At 40.3% G+C, this 17,401-nt stretch overlaps 1 protein-coding gene and 1 non-coding gene across 4 annotated transcripts in view; one reads left to right on the forward strand and one right to left on the reverse strand.

The window, feature by feature from the left end:
* The window catches only part of LOC120851972 (spermatid perinuclear RNA binding protein), a 145,136-nt gene that overhangs the window by 100,603 nt on the left and 27,132 nt on the right, over positions 1 to 17,401 (reverse strand). The gene's annotated exons all lie outside the window — the stretch shown is intronic.
* LOC120852381 lies at positions 7,637 to 7,743 on the forward strand. The gene has a single exon (XR_005718555.1). It is a non-coding gene; the product is annotated as a U6 spliceosomal RNA (small nuclear RNA).

Here is a 17,401-nt window from a genome sequence, read left to right on the forward strand (position 1 = left end):
ACAGACTGACTGGGTAGATGAAAACATGTGCATGCAGGCACTTCCACTTACCACATCCCTTTGCTTGACACTCTCGCCCCAAATTGTATGGAATTGTTTTCTATTATTAAGTTAATCATGTTCTCATTATGGCTTCCAATTACAATTTCTCTTTTAATTTTTGTCTGGCTATTGATTGTGAAAACTGATAAACATCTTTCATTATGGTGATTATGTAACTACTGCTCACTTAATACCATTGTATCATGATTGGTCAATAGAAAAATAAATACAACTCTATATCACCAAAAACTAGGATGTAATAAAAACACAAAACCTGTAATCACTTTTGAAAATCCAGATGCGTATCAGAATTACCTTGGAAGTTTTTGGAAAATACACATACTCAGGTACTACTCTTTTTCTCCATATATGTTTCTAATGAGCTTCCCTGGTGGCTCAGAGGTTAAAGCGTTTGCCTGCAACGTGGGAGACCCGGGTTCGATCTCTGGGTCAGGAAGATCCCCTGGAGAAGGAAATGGCAACCCACGCCAGTATTCTTGCCTGGAGAATCCCATGGAGAGAGGATCCTGGTAGACTACAGTCCACGGGGCCCCAAAGAGTTCTAATGAGCAGTCATGTTTAAAAAACAACTGGTACTAACCTTTTCTCTAGTTTGTTTCAATTTTTCTATTACATATTCAGTGCTCCCATCTCATTTAGTTTATGTTCTCCAATTTCTCCATCTCTTCCTTTTTTATGTTCTTTCTCAAGGCTTTATCAAGGGCTGTAGAAAAGCTTTCATATACATCTATATAAATATGTATAATATATATTTTAGAAGCTTTAAGGATTTTTGCCTAACTAAAAAAATCGACATTTTGATTCCACTTGTTTGACTTAGTATGAATAGAATGCTAGATTTCTAATTAAAAAATAGATATGCAACAAGCAACACAGGTTTACTGTATAGCAAAGGGAACTACAGTCAATATCTTGTAATAACCTATGATGGAAATATCAAAACTAATATTATGAGTCTGTATAACTAAATCACCTTGCTGTGCATCTGAAATATTCTAAGTCAACTATACTTCAATAAAATATATATATATTTAAAAAATCAACTCCTGAAATATGCAGTAACATGTATGAACCTCAAAAGCATTAGGCTAAATGAAAGAGACTCAAAAGGAGTCATACTTGGAACTTTCCCTAGTGGTCTAGTCATTAAGAATCCACACTTCCACTGCAGCGGGCAAAGGTTCAATCCCTGGTCAAGGAACTAGGGCCTCACATGCCACTCAGGACACCCAAAGCCAAAAAAAAGGAGGCATACTTAAACGATTCCAAGTATATGACATTCTGGAAAAAACATAACTATACAGGGACAGAAATTAGATCAGGCTGTCAGGGGCATTAGATGAAGGAAGGGAACTGACTGCAAAGGAACTTAAGGAACTTCTTGCAGCGATGGAAAACATTTAATATCTTGATTGTGGTGGTGGCTACATGACTGAAACAGTCTGTCAAAATTCATAGACCTGTATACCCAAAAAGGATGAATTTTACTCTATGTAAAAAGTGAAGGTGTTAGTCACTCAGTCCAGTCTGACTCTCTGTGACCCCATGGACTGTAGGCCACCTGGCTCCTCTGTCCATGGATTCTCCAGGCAAGAATTCCCTTCTCCAGGGGATCTTCCTAACACAGGGATCGAATCAAAATTTTCAACACCTGTCTCAGACACTACCCTCCCCATAAAGCTATCCATTTTTTGCTCATTCCACAAATATTTCTTGAATGGCTAGAACATGCCATCCCCTGTTCTAAACACTTAAGACACAACAGTAAACAAAACAAAAATCACTTCCCTCATAGAGCTGCAGCCTAGCAGAGGAGTTGGGAGGGAAAGCAATATATCATTTGTTGTTCAGTCTCTTAAGTCGTGTCTGACTCCCTGCAACCCTATGAACTGCTTCCCTGTCCTTCACTATCTCCTAGAGTTTGCTCAAATCCATGACCACTGAGTTGGTGATGCAATCTAACATCTCATCCTCTGCCACCCCCTTCTTTTGCCTTCAACCTTTCCCAGCATCAGGGTCTTGGATTTCTAATGAGTCAACTCTTTGTATCAGGTGGCCAAAGGATTGGAGCTTCAGCAACAGTCCGTGTAATTAATATTCAGGACTGATTTCCTTTAGGATTGACTGGATTAATCTCCTTGCTGTCCAAGGGACTTTCAAGTCTTCTCCAGCACCACAGTTCGAAAGCATCAATTCCTCAGCGCTCAGCCTTCTTTATGGTCCAACTCGCACATCCAAACATGACTACTGGAAAAACCATAGCTAGGACTACACAGACCTTTTCCAGCATAGTGATGTCTCTGATTTTTAATACGCTGTCTAGGTTTGTCACAGCTTTCCTTCAAAGGAGCAAGCATCTTTTAATTTCATGGCTAGCATTCACTGTCCACAGTGATTTTGGAGCGCAAGAAAATAAAGTCCTTCACTGTTTCCATTGTTTCCCCATCTATTTGCCATGAAGTGATGGGACCAGACACCATGTTCTTAGTTTTCTGAACGTTGAGTTTTAAGCCAGCTTTTTCACCCTCCTCTTTCACCTTCATGAAGAGGCTCTTTAGTTCCTCTTCACTTTTTGCCATTAGAATGTTATCATCTGCATATCTGAGGTTGTTGGTGTTCCTCCTGGAAATCTTGATTCCACCTGATTCATCCAGCCCAGCACTGAAAGTCCAACTCTTTGTGACCCCATGGACTGTAGCCTGCCAGGTTCCTCTGTCCATGGAATTCTCCAGCCCAGAATACTGGAGTGGGTAGCCATTCCCTTCTCCAGGGGATCTTCCCAACCCAGGGATCAAAACCAGGTCTCCCACATCGCAGGCAGATTCTTTACCGTCTGAGCCATCAGTGAAGCCCCCAGCCCAGCATTGGTCATCTGAATGTATCATAAACATCCTGTATAACTCAATAATGTAGTCAATGTCACAGTCAAGTGCTATGCAAATAAAAAAAGGGCAGAGTAAGAGGAGCCCAGAGTGTAGGAAACGCAAGTTACAGAATTAAAAATTTAAGTCAGCTAACTGACATGATAAATTTTGAGCAGATTTGAAAGTGAAGAATATTTCAAGTAGAAGGAGCCACAAATACAAAGGCCCTGAGTCTAAAACACGTCTGACCTGCTTGGAAACTAGCAAGGAGGTGAACAGAGTGATCAGGGAGAACAACGGTGAATGAGCTGGACAAGTAATAGGGTTAGATGACACAGGGCCTTGTTTGGCTATCACTCTTGGACTGCAAGGAGAGCCAACGCAGATCCTAAAGGAAATCAGTCCTGAATATTCATTGGAAGGACTGATGCTAAAGATGAAACTCCAATATTTTGGCCACCTGATGCAAAGAACTGACTCACTGGAAAAAGTCCTGATCCTGGTAAAGATTGAAGGCGGGAGAAGGGGATGCCATAGGATGAGATGGTTGGGATGGGATCATCAACTCGATTGACATAAGTCTGAGTAAACTCCAGGAGTTAGTGATGGACAGGGAAACCTGGCATCCTGCAGTCCATGGGGTCGCAAAAAGTCGGACACAACTGAGCAACTGAACTGAACTGAATGAAACAGGGAGCCAAAGTAGGGTTTGGACAGTAAATGATGATCTGACATATTCCAGAAGGATTCTTCTGGCTATTGTATTGAACTAGACTGCTGGAGGCAAAAGTACATACAGCTGAGGGTCTGACAGGATTAGGACTCTACAAAGATCCAGGGGAGAGATGATGGTGGGAACAAGATGGCGGCAACAGGGGAGGTGGGGAGAAGTGTTCCAACTCTGCATATACTTTGAATGTAAGACCAAGAAGACTTCCTAGCAGACCGGATGTGGCATGTGAGAAAGGAGGAATAAAATTAATGTCAAGGTTTTTGCCCTGAAAAAATGAAGGATGAAATTATCTTCATCAAAGACAGGGAGATCTGGAGGCAGAGGATATTATTAAAGAGAAGAGAAGGGGTTTGGCTTTAGACATGTCCCATTTAAGATGTTTACCAGACACCCCAGTGAGGTTGAGCAGATAGTTGGGTATTTGGCTCTTAGGTACAAAAAAAGAGATATCAACATGAAAGCCAGGATAAGAGAGTATTAAAAGATACAGAAGTACTGATACGATCCCCAGGGGAAACTCCTATTCTAAGAAATAGGGAGAAAGAAAATAATAAAAGAAACTGAGAAGGACTGACCAATAAAATGGGGGGGAGGGGGTATGAACGTGCAGTATTCTGGAAGCCAAAAGTAAAAAAAAGTGTACCAAGGAGCAATAAGTGATCATCTGTGTCAAATGCTATTTATAGGTCAAACACAATGATGACTAACAACGTACTTTGAATTCTGGTACTTTTATGTTATCAATGACGACCTTGTCAAAGGCAGTTTCAGTCAAGAAGGAGGGGAAAAGCTTAACTGAATCAAGCTGGCTTAACTGAGAACAAAATGGAGAAACTGGAACCCTCATACACTGCTGGTGGGAATGTAAAATGCAGTCCTTTTGGAAAACGGTCTGACAGTTCCTCAAAATGTTAAACATAAGGTTATCATATGACCAGCAATTCTCCTCCAAGGTATGCACCCAAGAGAACTGAAAGCACATTCTCACAAAACCTGAATATAAATGTGTCTGATCAGCATATTTCATAAGACCCAAAAAGTGGAAACAATCCAAATGTCCAAAACCTGAAAGATTAACAAAACATGGAACTCACCCATGGAACGGAATGCCATTCAGCCATAAGAAAGAATGTGGTGTTACAACATGGTAAACCTTGAAAACAGGCTAAGTAAAAGAAGACAGACACAAAAGGTCACATATTGTTTGGTTCCCTTTATGTGAAATTTCCAGAAGAGGCAGATCCACAGAGACATAGGCAGATTCCAAGAGAATAAGCAGAGCTACAGACTGAGGAACAGAGTGAGTGACTATGAAGGGATACAGGGTTTTTATGGGATGATGAAAATGTTCTGTAGACAGTGGTGACAGATGCATAACTCTGAATATACTAAGAAACCAGTGAATTGTACACTTATCGTGGTGAACTTTATAGTATGTGAATTGTATCTCAATAAAAGAATAACAGAGGAAGAGAGAGAATCAGTTCAGTTCAGTTCAGTCGCTCGTCATGTCTGACTCTTTGCAATCTGATGGACTGGTGCACGCCAAATCTCCCTGTCCATCACCAACTCCTGGAGTTTACTCAAACTCATGTCCATTGAGTTGGTGATGCCATCCAACCATCTCATCCTCTGTCATCCCCTTCTCGTCCCGCCTTCAATCTTTCCCAGCATCAGGGTCTTTTCAGATGAGTCAGCTCTTCGCATCAGGTGGCCAAAGTACTGGAGTTTCAGCTTCAGCATCAGTCCTTCCAAACAACACCCAGGACTGATCTCCTTTAGGATGGACTGGTTGGATCTCCTTGCAGTCCAAGGGACTCTCAAGAGTCTTCTCCAACACCACAGTTCAAAAGCATCAGTTTTTTGGTGCTCAGCTTTCTTTATAGTCCAACTCTCACATCCATAAATGACTACTGGAAAAACCATAGCCTTGACGAGTCGGACCTTTATTGGCAAAGTAATGTCTCTGCTATTTAATATGCTGTCTAGGTTGGTCATAACTTTTCTTCCAAGGAGGAAGCGTCTTTTTATTTCATGACTGCAGTCATCATCTGCAGTGATTTTGGAGCCCAAAAAAATTAAGTGTGCCGCTGTTTCCCCATCCCTCTGCCATGAAGTGATGGGACTGGATGCCATGATCTTTGTTTTCTGAATGTTGAGCTTTAAGCCAACTTTTTTACTCTCCTCTTTCACTTTCTTCAAGAGGCTCTTTAGTTCTTCTTCACTTTCTGCCATAAGGGTGGTGTCGTCTGCATATCTGAGGTGATTGAGATTTCTCCCGGCAATCTTGATTCCAGTTTGTGCTTCTTCCAGCCCAGCATTTCTCATGATGTACTCTGCATAGAAGTTAAATAAGCAGAGTGACAATAAACAGCCTTGACCTACTCCTTTTCCTATTTGGAACCAGTCTGTTGTTCCAGACTGAGAGAGAATGGGAGGGAAGAAATTAGAAACATTGAATAGAGACAACTTTCTAAAGTTCTGCTACAAAGGAGAGCAAATATATAGGACAGTACCTGGCAATGAAGGCAGGGTCAAGAAAAGTATTTTTTAAACTGGGGGTATTTGAAATAACATGCTTTATACACTGATGAATGACCTAACAGACAGTAAAACAGTGATATAGGGAACTGGCTGGCGGCAGTGATTCTTGGAGTCATATTCTTGAGTAGTTCAAAGGGGGTGGTATTCAGCATACAACTAAAGATGCACAGAGAGTTCATCCCTGTTAACAGGAGGGAAGGCAGAATGCACAGGCACAGAGCGCTTCAGTCTTCCTAGTGAAGTAGGAAGTTTCTTAGGAAACAAGGTCATCAGTTGAATGGGAGAGATGTTATACCTTTAAAGAGAAAGGTGACGGTACAAAAGAGCTGTCTGGAAGAGTGATAGAGCCAACACACTTGATACATATATGACTGCCTGGCAGTATTAAGGACCCCCTGAGGTTCAAGGGCATGAACTTAAGATTAGTCAGCACAGCTGTGGGAGTGTGCGTGTGCACACATATGTACACACATGCATTTTTCAGCTATGTTCAGATGCACAGGTACAAAGTAGAAGAGTCAGCTTAACCAGGATTACAAATTTTGCCAAGTATGATAAAGCAAGAAGGGCATGGTAATTGAGGGTATATGAAGAGAGGAGTTTGTAAAATGACTGGCTATGGAATTTACATTGGGTGAGGGAGGAAATGAGAATGTCAAGAAGGTAAAGGACAATGAAAAAAGTGGTAAGATCATGGGCCTGAGGCCTACGGAAAACAAAATCACTAGAGGAAGAGAGTTCAAGGAACTAGAGGCTGCTGAGTGAGAATAATCATCTATGGGTTAGGTCATACCTAAATGCTCAAACCCAAGAAATCATTCCAGTTTCTGAACAGTAAAGAAATTCTTATAATTATGAAATAATTTTGCATCCTGCTGCCTTTTATATGCCATCCAAAATGGAAATACTGGCACACCTGGTGCAAGTCCCTACATTTTCATCTATATTTAGTAACTTACATAAATTTACCCCTGGCATATTTCAGGTACTAATAAATACTTAGTGATGGATACAGGATCCTGATCCTGACCCTGAGTTACAAAGCTATGTAGTGAAGGAAAGAAAAGACAAATGAGTGAGCAATGTCCTTACCATATCACATGTAACAGAGACAATTTCGCAGCATTTACAGCTGTCTGCCTTTCAGACTACATCAGACAAACAATTAACATTTACCAATCATTGTCCTTCATATTTACTATTCAAAGACACTGCAGCTGATGAGGCAATTTTCTATGTTTGGCTGCAAAGCCTATACATTATTAATAATTAAAATTAGAGAAGACACAGCCATTTCATCAAAAGAAATCTGTTTTAAAACTGTTTAACTGAAACAGCTTGCATCTTCCACATGTTTTCTTTAGGAACACATGTACATTGTTATTTTAACCAAATACATTCTTTCTTAACTTCAGGTAATAATGGGGGGAAAGTACTCACTTCGGCAGCACATATACTAAAATTGGAATGATACAGAGAAGATTAGCATGGTCCCTGCACAAGGATGACACGCAAATTCATGAAGCGTTCCATATTTTTATAAAATTAATTCTAATCCAAAAAATAATAATAATAACAATAATGGGGGGAAAGCACAAGGCTTAAGAATTATGTCCTGGAACTTCCCTGGTGGTCCAGTGGTTAAGACTCCATGCTTCCACTGTTGGGGGCCCAGGTTCCATGCCTGGTCCAGGAATTAAGATTCTGCATGCTGCACAGTGCAGCCAAAAACAAAAAACAAAAAAATAATCATCCCCCCCAAATATAAACTTATTTTGAATTCTAAAACAATTACAAAATCCTCTCTGCTCAACTCTATCTCTTCATCACAGAATGTAGGAAATGAGCAATTTTCCTGAAACCTAGTAGTTCTCATCTCTGTATCAGAGTAAGAAGCACAGGAAGCTCTGTAAACTAGACCTTGTGCCCTCATACCAACAAAGACCAATTTAATTGGTCTGGTGTGGGATGTAGGTTACCAATAATTTTTTTTAACTCTCCAGAAAATCCTAACATACAAACAGGAAAGCGAACTACAGACCTAATCTAATCCTTTCATCGGCAGCCCATACTTCAAATTTCATGTCCAACTTACTGCCTTCTACATATCTCCATCTGGAAGGTTGCATGCACACCCCAAACGCAAATGTCCACAGCATCTTTTTCCCAAAGCATATTTTTTGTGTTTCTTTTTGTTCTGTAACATTTCCGATTATGAAATATAACTTAAATGCACAAAAATGCATAAAACATGTAAATACAATTTAACAGTCCTAAAAAAGTACACCTGTGATTATCAGCCAGATTAAGAAATACACAACCAACAGTGAGCACCTCAGTATCCTATATATCTTATCTTGGCTGGTATCCCAACTCATCCAACCACCATCAGAATAGGGGTCACCATCGTAAGATTTCTCCTTCTCCCAATCTTCAATAAACCCCAAGTACTGAAGATTTTACCACCTAAATATATCTCCTGTTCTTTTTCACTGCCATTTTCTCAGTCCGGGCTCTCATGAGTTTGAACTTGTCTCCAGTTTAACCAATGAAATGATATCTTAAAATAAATCCGATTGTTACCTACTCTTGCTGGCTTCCTATATCTTAGCAAGATAAGATTCTCCTCTGAACTGGCCCTGATCTGTATCTAAACATCTATCTACCTACCTACCTATTTCTCTCCTTCTCACTTTCCCATCACTATGGAACTTGCCCCACTTCAAAACTTATACTGCAGATATACTAACATGCTTACAATTTCCTAAACACACTAGGCCATTTCCTGTCTTTCTACCTGTTCTTCTGCAGCACACATCCTTCTTTCCCACTGCTGAACTTGAATTTATCTTTCAGACCCAACCCACCCACCAATTTCTTCAGGAAGTGGTCTCGGACCACCACTCTATCCCTAAATAGTGATTCATTCTCCCTCTGTGCTATTTCTGTACCCTGCTCTTATCTATAGAATCATTTATCACACTCATACTTAGAAACAATTTTCAGTGGCAGCCTCCTTTCAACAGTCCCACACCTGCTCCAGGAACTGTCCTTTCTCCATCCACAAAGGCAGGCTTCCAACAGGAGATCCAAACTTCAAAACCTGCCCTCACGCATAGCTGAACAGGACTGGGCCAGACTCCCTCCCAGGAGCCTGGAATTCAAATTAAAATAGAAAATTGGTATCTCTGTGTGGCTAAGAACTATTAGTTTTAAAAGAAAGGCTATGGGACTTCCCTAGTGGCTAAGACTCCACAACACAAGGGGCCGGAGTTTGAGGCCTGGTTAGGGAACTAGATTCCACATGCTGCAACGAAGACTCAGCATCACCAAAGAAATAAATATTTTTTAAAAAGAAAGAAAGAAACATTATGGAAGCAGCCATATTCTAACCATATGTACTGCTGCTAAGTCACTTCAGTCATGTCCGACTCTGTGCGACCCCATAGACGGCAGCTCACTAGGCTCCGCCGTCCCTGGGATTCTCCATGCAAGAACACTGGAGTGGGTTGCCATTTCCTCCTCCAATGCATGAAAGTGAAAAGTGAAAGTGAACTCGCTCAGTTGTGCCCGACTCTTAGGACCAAACGGACTGCAGCCTTCCAGGCTCCTTCGTCCATGGGATTTTCCAGGCAAGAGTACTGGAGTGGGTTGTCATTGCCTTCTCCGACCATATGGACTAAAAAGAGGAGAAAGCAAATCTTCAAAGAGAAAAGAAAGAATAGATGGGCAGAGTCAAACAAAGGTAAGAGGAGACAGTCCTATGGGCCTTCCAGTTATTCCGAGAAGCCGCTCTGATTCCTTCCTGTTCTTGAGTTTTAAAAGCAAGATCTATATACTGAAATACTACAGATTTCTATTACTTGCAACAAAAAGGTCCAAGTAATACTGGATTAACTTTCTTACACATATTCTCTATTAGCACCCTGAAGGCAGAGGCTGTCTCTTCTATCTGCCAGACTAAGACAGGTCCTGGAAATGTCAGTTCAGTTCAGTTCAGCTTCTCAGTCATGTCCGACTCTTTGCGACCCCATGAATCGCAGCACACCAGGCCTCCCTGTCCATCACCAACTCCTGGAGTTCACCCAAACTCATGGTCATTGAGTCGGTGATGCCATCCAGCCATCTCATCCTCTGTCGTTCCCTTCTCCTCCTGCCCTCAATCCCTCCCAGCATCAGGGTCTTTTCCAATGAGTCAAATCTACGCATGAGGTGGCCAAAGTATTGGAGTTTCAGCTTCAGCATCAGTGCTTCCAATGAATACCCAGGACTGATATCCTTTAGAATGGACTGGTTGGATCTCCTTGCAGTCCAAGGGACTCTCAAGAGTCTTCTCCAACACCACAATTCAAAAGTATCAATTCTTCGGCGCTCAGCTTTCTTCACAGTCCAACTTTCACATCCATACATGACCACTGGAAAAACCACAGCCTTGACTAGACGGACCTTTGTTAGGTGCTCATTAATATCATCCATGGTAGACGGAAGAGCTGTGCATTTTTCCATATGTAAATTTTAATTTTTAAAAAAGTGTAACAAGTTTGAACTCCAGCTAAATTAACATGTATGTCAGTGTTTAGAAATAAACTGTAAGAATGTCTGCAACTTATTTTGTAATACATCAAAAAAAAAAGATTGATAGATAATGGGATAAATAGATGGATAAACATGTAAAGCAAATAAAAGAAAATGTTAATTGCTGGGGTTGAGCTAATTGTAGAATATGTAAGAGTTCACTGTATAATTCTTTCAAATCTTTTGCATGTTTAAACTTTAATAATAAAACACTTAAGAGAAAAATGTACCAGCAATACATCTACACTGACTTATATGGACAAGGTCCACACACATAACTGATTGTATTACTCTCTGCCTTAAGATGAAATTTCAAAAGACTTTAACAGATACAATAGATAACTCAGCGACTTCCTTTCACTGATTAAGAAATTTTAAAACCATTTGTCTTTCCAGTTCACATGCATTTTATAATGACAGCTGCTGCTGCTAAGTTACTTCAGTCGCGTCCGACTGTGTGTGACCCCACAGACGGCAGCCCACCAGGCTCCCCTATCCCTGGGTTTCTCCAGGCAAGAACACTGGAGTGGGTTGCCATTTCCTTCTCCAATGCATGAAAGTGAAGTCGCTCAGTTGTGTCCAACCCTCAGCAACCCCATGGATTGCAGACTACCAGTCTCCTCCATCCATGGGATTTTCCAGGCAGGAGTACTGGAGTGGGGTGCAGTTAGGCACAATTAAAATGTAAAACCAAATACTTCTAATTTCATACTTTTAAACTCCTTTAAAACTAGTTTTAGAAAACATAATAAAGTTAGATGGGGAAAATTCAAATCATGTTTTCTACTATCAAGACCATTCATCAAGACAAAAGTGCTGGCAGCTTTATACTGTAAACCTCCCCTTGACAAGACAGAAAAATACACTAGGAGAATAAGAAGATAAGAATCACAAAATCACAAACTGCTGAAACTGGTCAAAAAGTACTGGTCAATAACACAAGATTGTTATTTATCAAAAAGAAAATGAAGACCCAAAGAGGTGATATATCTTGCCTGACGATGATGTTAAAGTCACTCAGTCGTGTCCAACTCTTCGTGACCCCATAGAATATACAATTCATGGAATTCTCCAGGCCAGAATACTGGAGTGGGTAGCTATTCCTTCTCCAGGGGATCTTCCCTGCCCAGGGGTTGAACCCAGGTCTTGCACTTTGCAGGCAGATTCTTTAACAAGCTGAGCCACCCAGGAAGCATCATCTTGCCTGAGGTCACCAACAACTTTTTAGGAAGGCTCAGACTCAAACCCTGGACTCATGACTAAAGTCCAGTGCCCTTTCCATCCTCTCTTGTGGTTCTATATCTCTCTTTTTTTTTTTTTTTTTTTTTTGGAAAAGTAATATTACATAGGGCTTCCCTGGTAGTTCAGTGCTAAAGAATCCACCTGCCAATGTAAGAGATGCAGGTTCAATCCCTAGCTCACAAAGATCCCCTGGAGAAGGAAATGGCAACCCACTCCAGTATTCCTTTGTGGGAAATCCCACGGACAGAAAAGCCTGGTGGGCTACAATCCACGGGCTAACAAAAGAGTCAGACTTAGCAACTAAACAATAAAATATTATATGAAGTGCCTCATCTCAGCTTAAATATTTAATATTTTTCAACTTGTTTAATTTTTTTGTACCAGGTGTTCAAATTCTAAATACAAGTGAATACAGGAATCACATTACAACCAAGATTCAAATGACATACCTTATCATTCACTGTAACTAAACTTCATTAAAACAGCCTGAAAGTGCTGTTCCACTGTTTTAGGCAAATAAAGATGCACTGACAGAATTTTAGCAGTAAATGTGCCTGCATTCCTCATATGTATAAGTCCAAATGTTAACATGTACTTTCCCCAAAAATGAGTAACTCAAAGCTCAGAATAAGCCTTAATTCAGCCTATTTTTTGGTCTTTTTTTTTTTTTTAATTCAGAGTGTATTTTAGAGTATGTTCACTAAAATAATGGATTACAGATCTGGATAACTGTATTTATTCTTACAAAAGCATTCAAGAAATGCTAGTCTGTGTTGTATAAAGAGTGTGGTTAGGCTTCAGTGAATTATGATGCAATTACTGTATGTATTTCTACTAAGATTTCGTCAGACAACTGAAAATCAAAGCAAAGACTAGACTCCTAAGATACAACTTCAGCAGAATACACTGTCATCCCACAGAGCCATAGGTGACCAGTCAGATGCAAACAAAATAGTGTTTCTTTTCCTATCTCTGTTTCACAGCAAAAGGAAAGCTGTTAAGAAATGCTGAAAGGGTAGCTCTCTATATGCAAAATAAATTTAAATCATGTTACTTCTATTTAATAAAAGACACTTCTGAAATAATTTAGGAACAGAACGCTCAAGAAGACAGAGTTCCAAGAAAAATAACCAAAAATAAGTCAACCAGAATGAGCTTGCTGTCTGTTATATTAAAATGGGGATATGTAGAAGTATCCAGCTTACTCTCTGATTAATAATCCATCTGTACAAACACTTAACATTCTGCCATAGTCCACAGCTTTCAACCCCTAAATCAGATTTCCACAGTGCTGTTGCTGAAAACACCTCACCACTGATGAAACACTCAAAATACTATAGAAGGGCATCATACTTCTAGTATGTCAGTAAGGAAGGACCCCTCTGCTACAAAGCAGAATATGTTCCCAATTTCTTGAGCAGCATGTACTAACATGATTTTTTACCACATGGTAAGTACAGCAAAATTATCTGTGAAATTACATAGATAAGCACTGTATTTCAAAAAGAATATATTTTTCCTACTGAGAGGAAATGTAACTGCTGCAATTATTTTGTTTCTTACTTCCTTTACTCATTTTACACATCATTTTATCTACCAAAAGCAAGGCTATAAAATGTAACTCTAAACAGAGTAAAACCTCTCGTATTTCATTAACTGACATACCTGAAGTATGATGTCATTTACAAATGTAATGATGACAGTGAAGCAATGCAAGTTCTTGAACTTTCTGAATCTTCAAAATAAGACCAAATTATGCCAGTCATTTGTTAGTATATTATATTGGACATCAGTAATACTATATTGGACATATTGTTAAGGAAAGATACATTTAAGAGCAGTGATAATAGTAAGCATAAAACATGCTGGATAGACTTTCTGCCCAAAAAATTGTGTGTTATACAAACTGAACTTTGATGCCATGAGAGCTGCATGTAAAAGTCCCAGCTCTACAACTTCTTAGCTGGTTTCCTTGAAGTTCTCTCATTTGCAATGGGAATACCACTACTTGGCTTTATCTGTTGATAGTTACCTCACAGAGCTGGTACAAGAAGCCAGAGCTGAATGTGTATAGTCACACTTTGTAAACATAACACTGGGTTGCTCTGGCATTCCTACTGAAATCTACAGCATTACAGCTGTGGAGGAGGCAGCTAACTATGCACCAAAAGCCACTGTTTCTTCCAAAGTAAGAGAGTTGTAGGGGGGACAAGGTTTGCCACCCTTCACATTCTGTAGCTGAAAATGAACTCCTCCCAAGAACATTTCAACACTGATGAAATGACTCAAAATACTACAGAATGGCATCAGCAAGAGAAAGGACATGACATTTCCCAATCCCTCTGCAGCGATAAGGCAATGAGACTAAGCCCTCAGCAACCAAAGTGAGCAGAAATTGTACTTGCAACTTCCACCTCTCTTAGACAATGTGTCCAACAAAACAACCGTGGAAGCCAGGTACTAAAGATAGTAGGATCCCCATCAGCCCTAATGCCTGAGCTCCCTAAATGGCTTTTATGGAGAGCCACAGACTGAGGCGGCGAAGGCAGTGGCATCCCACTCCAGTACTCTTGCCTGGAAAACCCCATGGACAGAGGAGCCTGGTGGGCTGCAGTCCATGGGGTCGCTAAGAGTCGGACCAGACTGAGCGACTTCCCTTTCACTTTTCACTTTCATGCATTGGAGAAGGAAATGGCAATCCACTCCAGTGTTCTTGCCTGGAGAATCCCAGGGACGGCGGAGCCTGGTGGGCTGCCGTCTGCAGGGTCGCACACAGTCGGACACAACTGAAGCAACTTAGCAGCAGCAGCAGCAACAGGCTGAGGTGGACACCTGCTCTGGGCTATTATACACAGGATTTAGGCATTTTAGCTGATGTATTTCAGGGCTCTAATTCAGCAGCTGGGGTTACTTAACTAATATTAATAGCCAATCCTTCACACAAGATAATGGGTACAACTGAAAAATCCCTAACAGGAACATAACAAGATTCCAACATCTTCCCACAAAGTAACACATGAAAGATAAAATTCCCAATATAAGAGTTTCCCAGAAGGACATTAACTGAGAAGACTGTTAAAAGTTTTAAAGGTAAGAGAACTGGCCCTGAAATCAGACTACCTAGGTTCAAATCCCTGTTCTATCACTTGCTAACTGTGTAACCCTGGATGGAAATTAACCTCTCTGTCTCACATGTAAAGTGAGAATAAAAACAGTACTCACCTTATTATGTTGTTGTGATGTTTAAATGAAAAAAAAAAATCCCATGCTTAGCAGAAAGCATGGCATAAGAGCACTCAGTAAATGTTAGCTTTTATTATTAAAACTATAAAAATCATGATTCTGTAAAATTTCACTGAGCTGATCACATACCAATAGGAAAGTTACTGGAATGCTATCAAGATTCTCTATAGTCTAGTTACTAGCGCAAAATATTCTAGTAGATATGCAGTTAAACCTAGATTCCCTGAAAGGCAAATTAAGAGGAGTTTACTCTCAGTATTCAAGACAGACAGCTGCATTCAAGAAGCATGACCTAGGGTCTGGTCATTTGCAAACCACCACAGTGACCAAGAGAGAACAGTGCGTTGTAGTAAAACCACCTAATTTCAGGACAGGCTGTACAGCACTCTAATGGCACTGCTTTTCTAAAACAGAAGAGTCATCCTAGCATCCCAAATAGGCCCAAGGATTTACAAACAGTTGAGAAACAATCTTAACATGTGAAGGGAGATTACCAAGGAAACTTCAGAAATTTGTCCTGCCTTTGGAACAGTAATCTTATAGCGTAGAGTTTTGTGATTTATACACCTACAAGAGAAAATCCATAACAGACTTTAAACCTAGGTGTATCATAAAAGCAATTCCATATTTTTAAAAAACACACTCCAAAAATAAATTCTACACTGTAATACCATCTGGAGAGAAGGCACAAGTTCAATAAATTTACAAGGAGAAAGGTAAACTCAATTATAACATTACACAAGTTTTAGAATGAGAATCTTTTAAGTGTTACTAATGATTTCCTCAGCAGTGGCAGTAACATTTATGCTTTGGTATCCCTAAATATAAATATATTTAAGTAAATAAAACAAAACAAAACAAAACAAAACATTGGGTTGGCCAAAAACTTTGTTTGGGTTTTTATGTAAGATAACAGAAAAGCCCAAATAACTTTTTAGCCAACCCAATAAAATAAAAGCCCTGTTAGCACAGAACGCCTACCCTGCCCTCCCTGCCTATCCAAATCCTTTTTCCACATTTACTCACACTGCTCCAATGAGGTCTAGTGAAAGACATTTACCCTCTCACCTCTTGTATTTGTACCTGTAGCACAAATTTAGACTCCAGGGCACTGAATACCTTACATTCATATGAGTATAACTTAACACCAAGAGCAAAAACTCCTGAAGGGCAGAGACTGTCATCCTGTTTTGCTACGCCTGTTTTACTCAGCCTGAGCTGACTAAGAATGATTAACACCTACAATTCACGGAATGCCTCACACTGAGCTAGGCACTCTAAATATTTTTAATGGAAAGTTATAAAAGATTTGATAAATACAAATTACTAAATGACATCTGAATTTATGAAACATGCTGCTGCTAAGTCGCGTCAGTCATGTCCGACTCTGTGCGACTCCATAGACGGCAGCCCACGAGGCTCCCCCATCGCTTGGATTCTCCAGGCAAGAACACTGGAGTGGGTCGCCATTTCCTTCCCCAACGCATGAAAGAGAAAAGTGAAAGGGAAATTGCTCAGTCCTGTCCGACTCTTAGCGACCCCATGGACTGCAGCCTACCAGGCTCCTCTGTCCATGGGAGTTTCCAGGCAAGAGTACTGGAGTGGGGTGCCAGTGCCTTCTCTGATATGTTAATGAGTATCTGCAAACATGTCATCTAACAACAGAACTAGTGCAATCTCGTTACAGTGGAAGCAACCCATACAGTCTTCATCTTCACAGCAGCCCTATGAGAAGGCAGGGGAGACACAGGCTCAAAGGGACCCAACCAAAGTCACAAAGCTATTAAACATCAGAGCCAGCATTCAAACCAGGTCTTCTGACTAAGATGCCAATTTTCTTTCCACCATATCTATTCTGTTACTTGGATTTACTCTTCTCTGCCTGCCTAAGTCCTACTATTACTCTTTAACCTTCAACTCCTCCAAGAAATCCTCTCCAACTACCACAGGTTACACTTTTTTCACTTCTCTTTTCATCAAAGTTCAATGAAAAAAAGGTCTATATTTTACACCTCCTTTGTTGTTGCCCCCAGTTTTAGCACAACACCCGGAGCAGTTACTTAACTGCTGTGTCTGTGTGTGTGTGTGTCTGTGTGTGTGTGTAAATATATTTGCCACATATCTGAATATATGTCTA

Source organism: Oryx dammah, unplaced genomic scaffold, assembly GCF_014754425.2.
Source record: "Oryx dammah isolate SB20612 unplaced genomic scaffold, SCBI_Odam_1.1 HiC_scaffold_25, whole genome shotgun sequence".
Lineage (NCBI taxonomy): Eukaryota > Metazoa > Chordata > Mammalia > Artiodactyla > Bovidae > Oryx > Oryx dammah.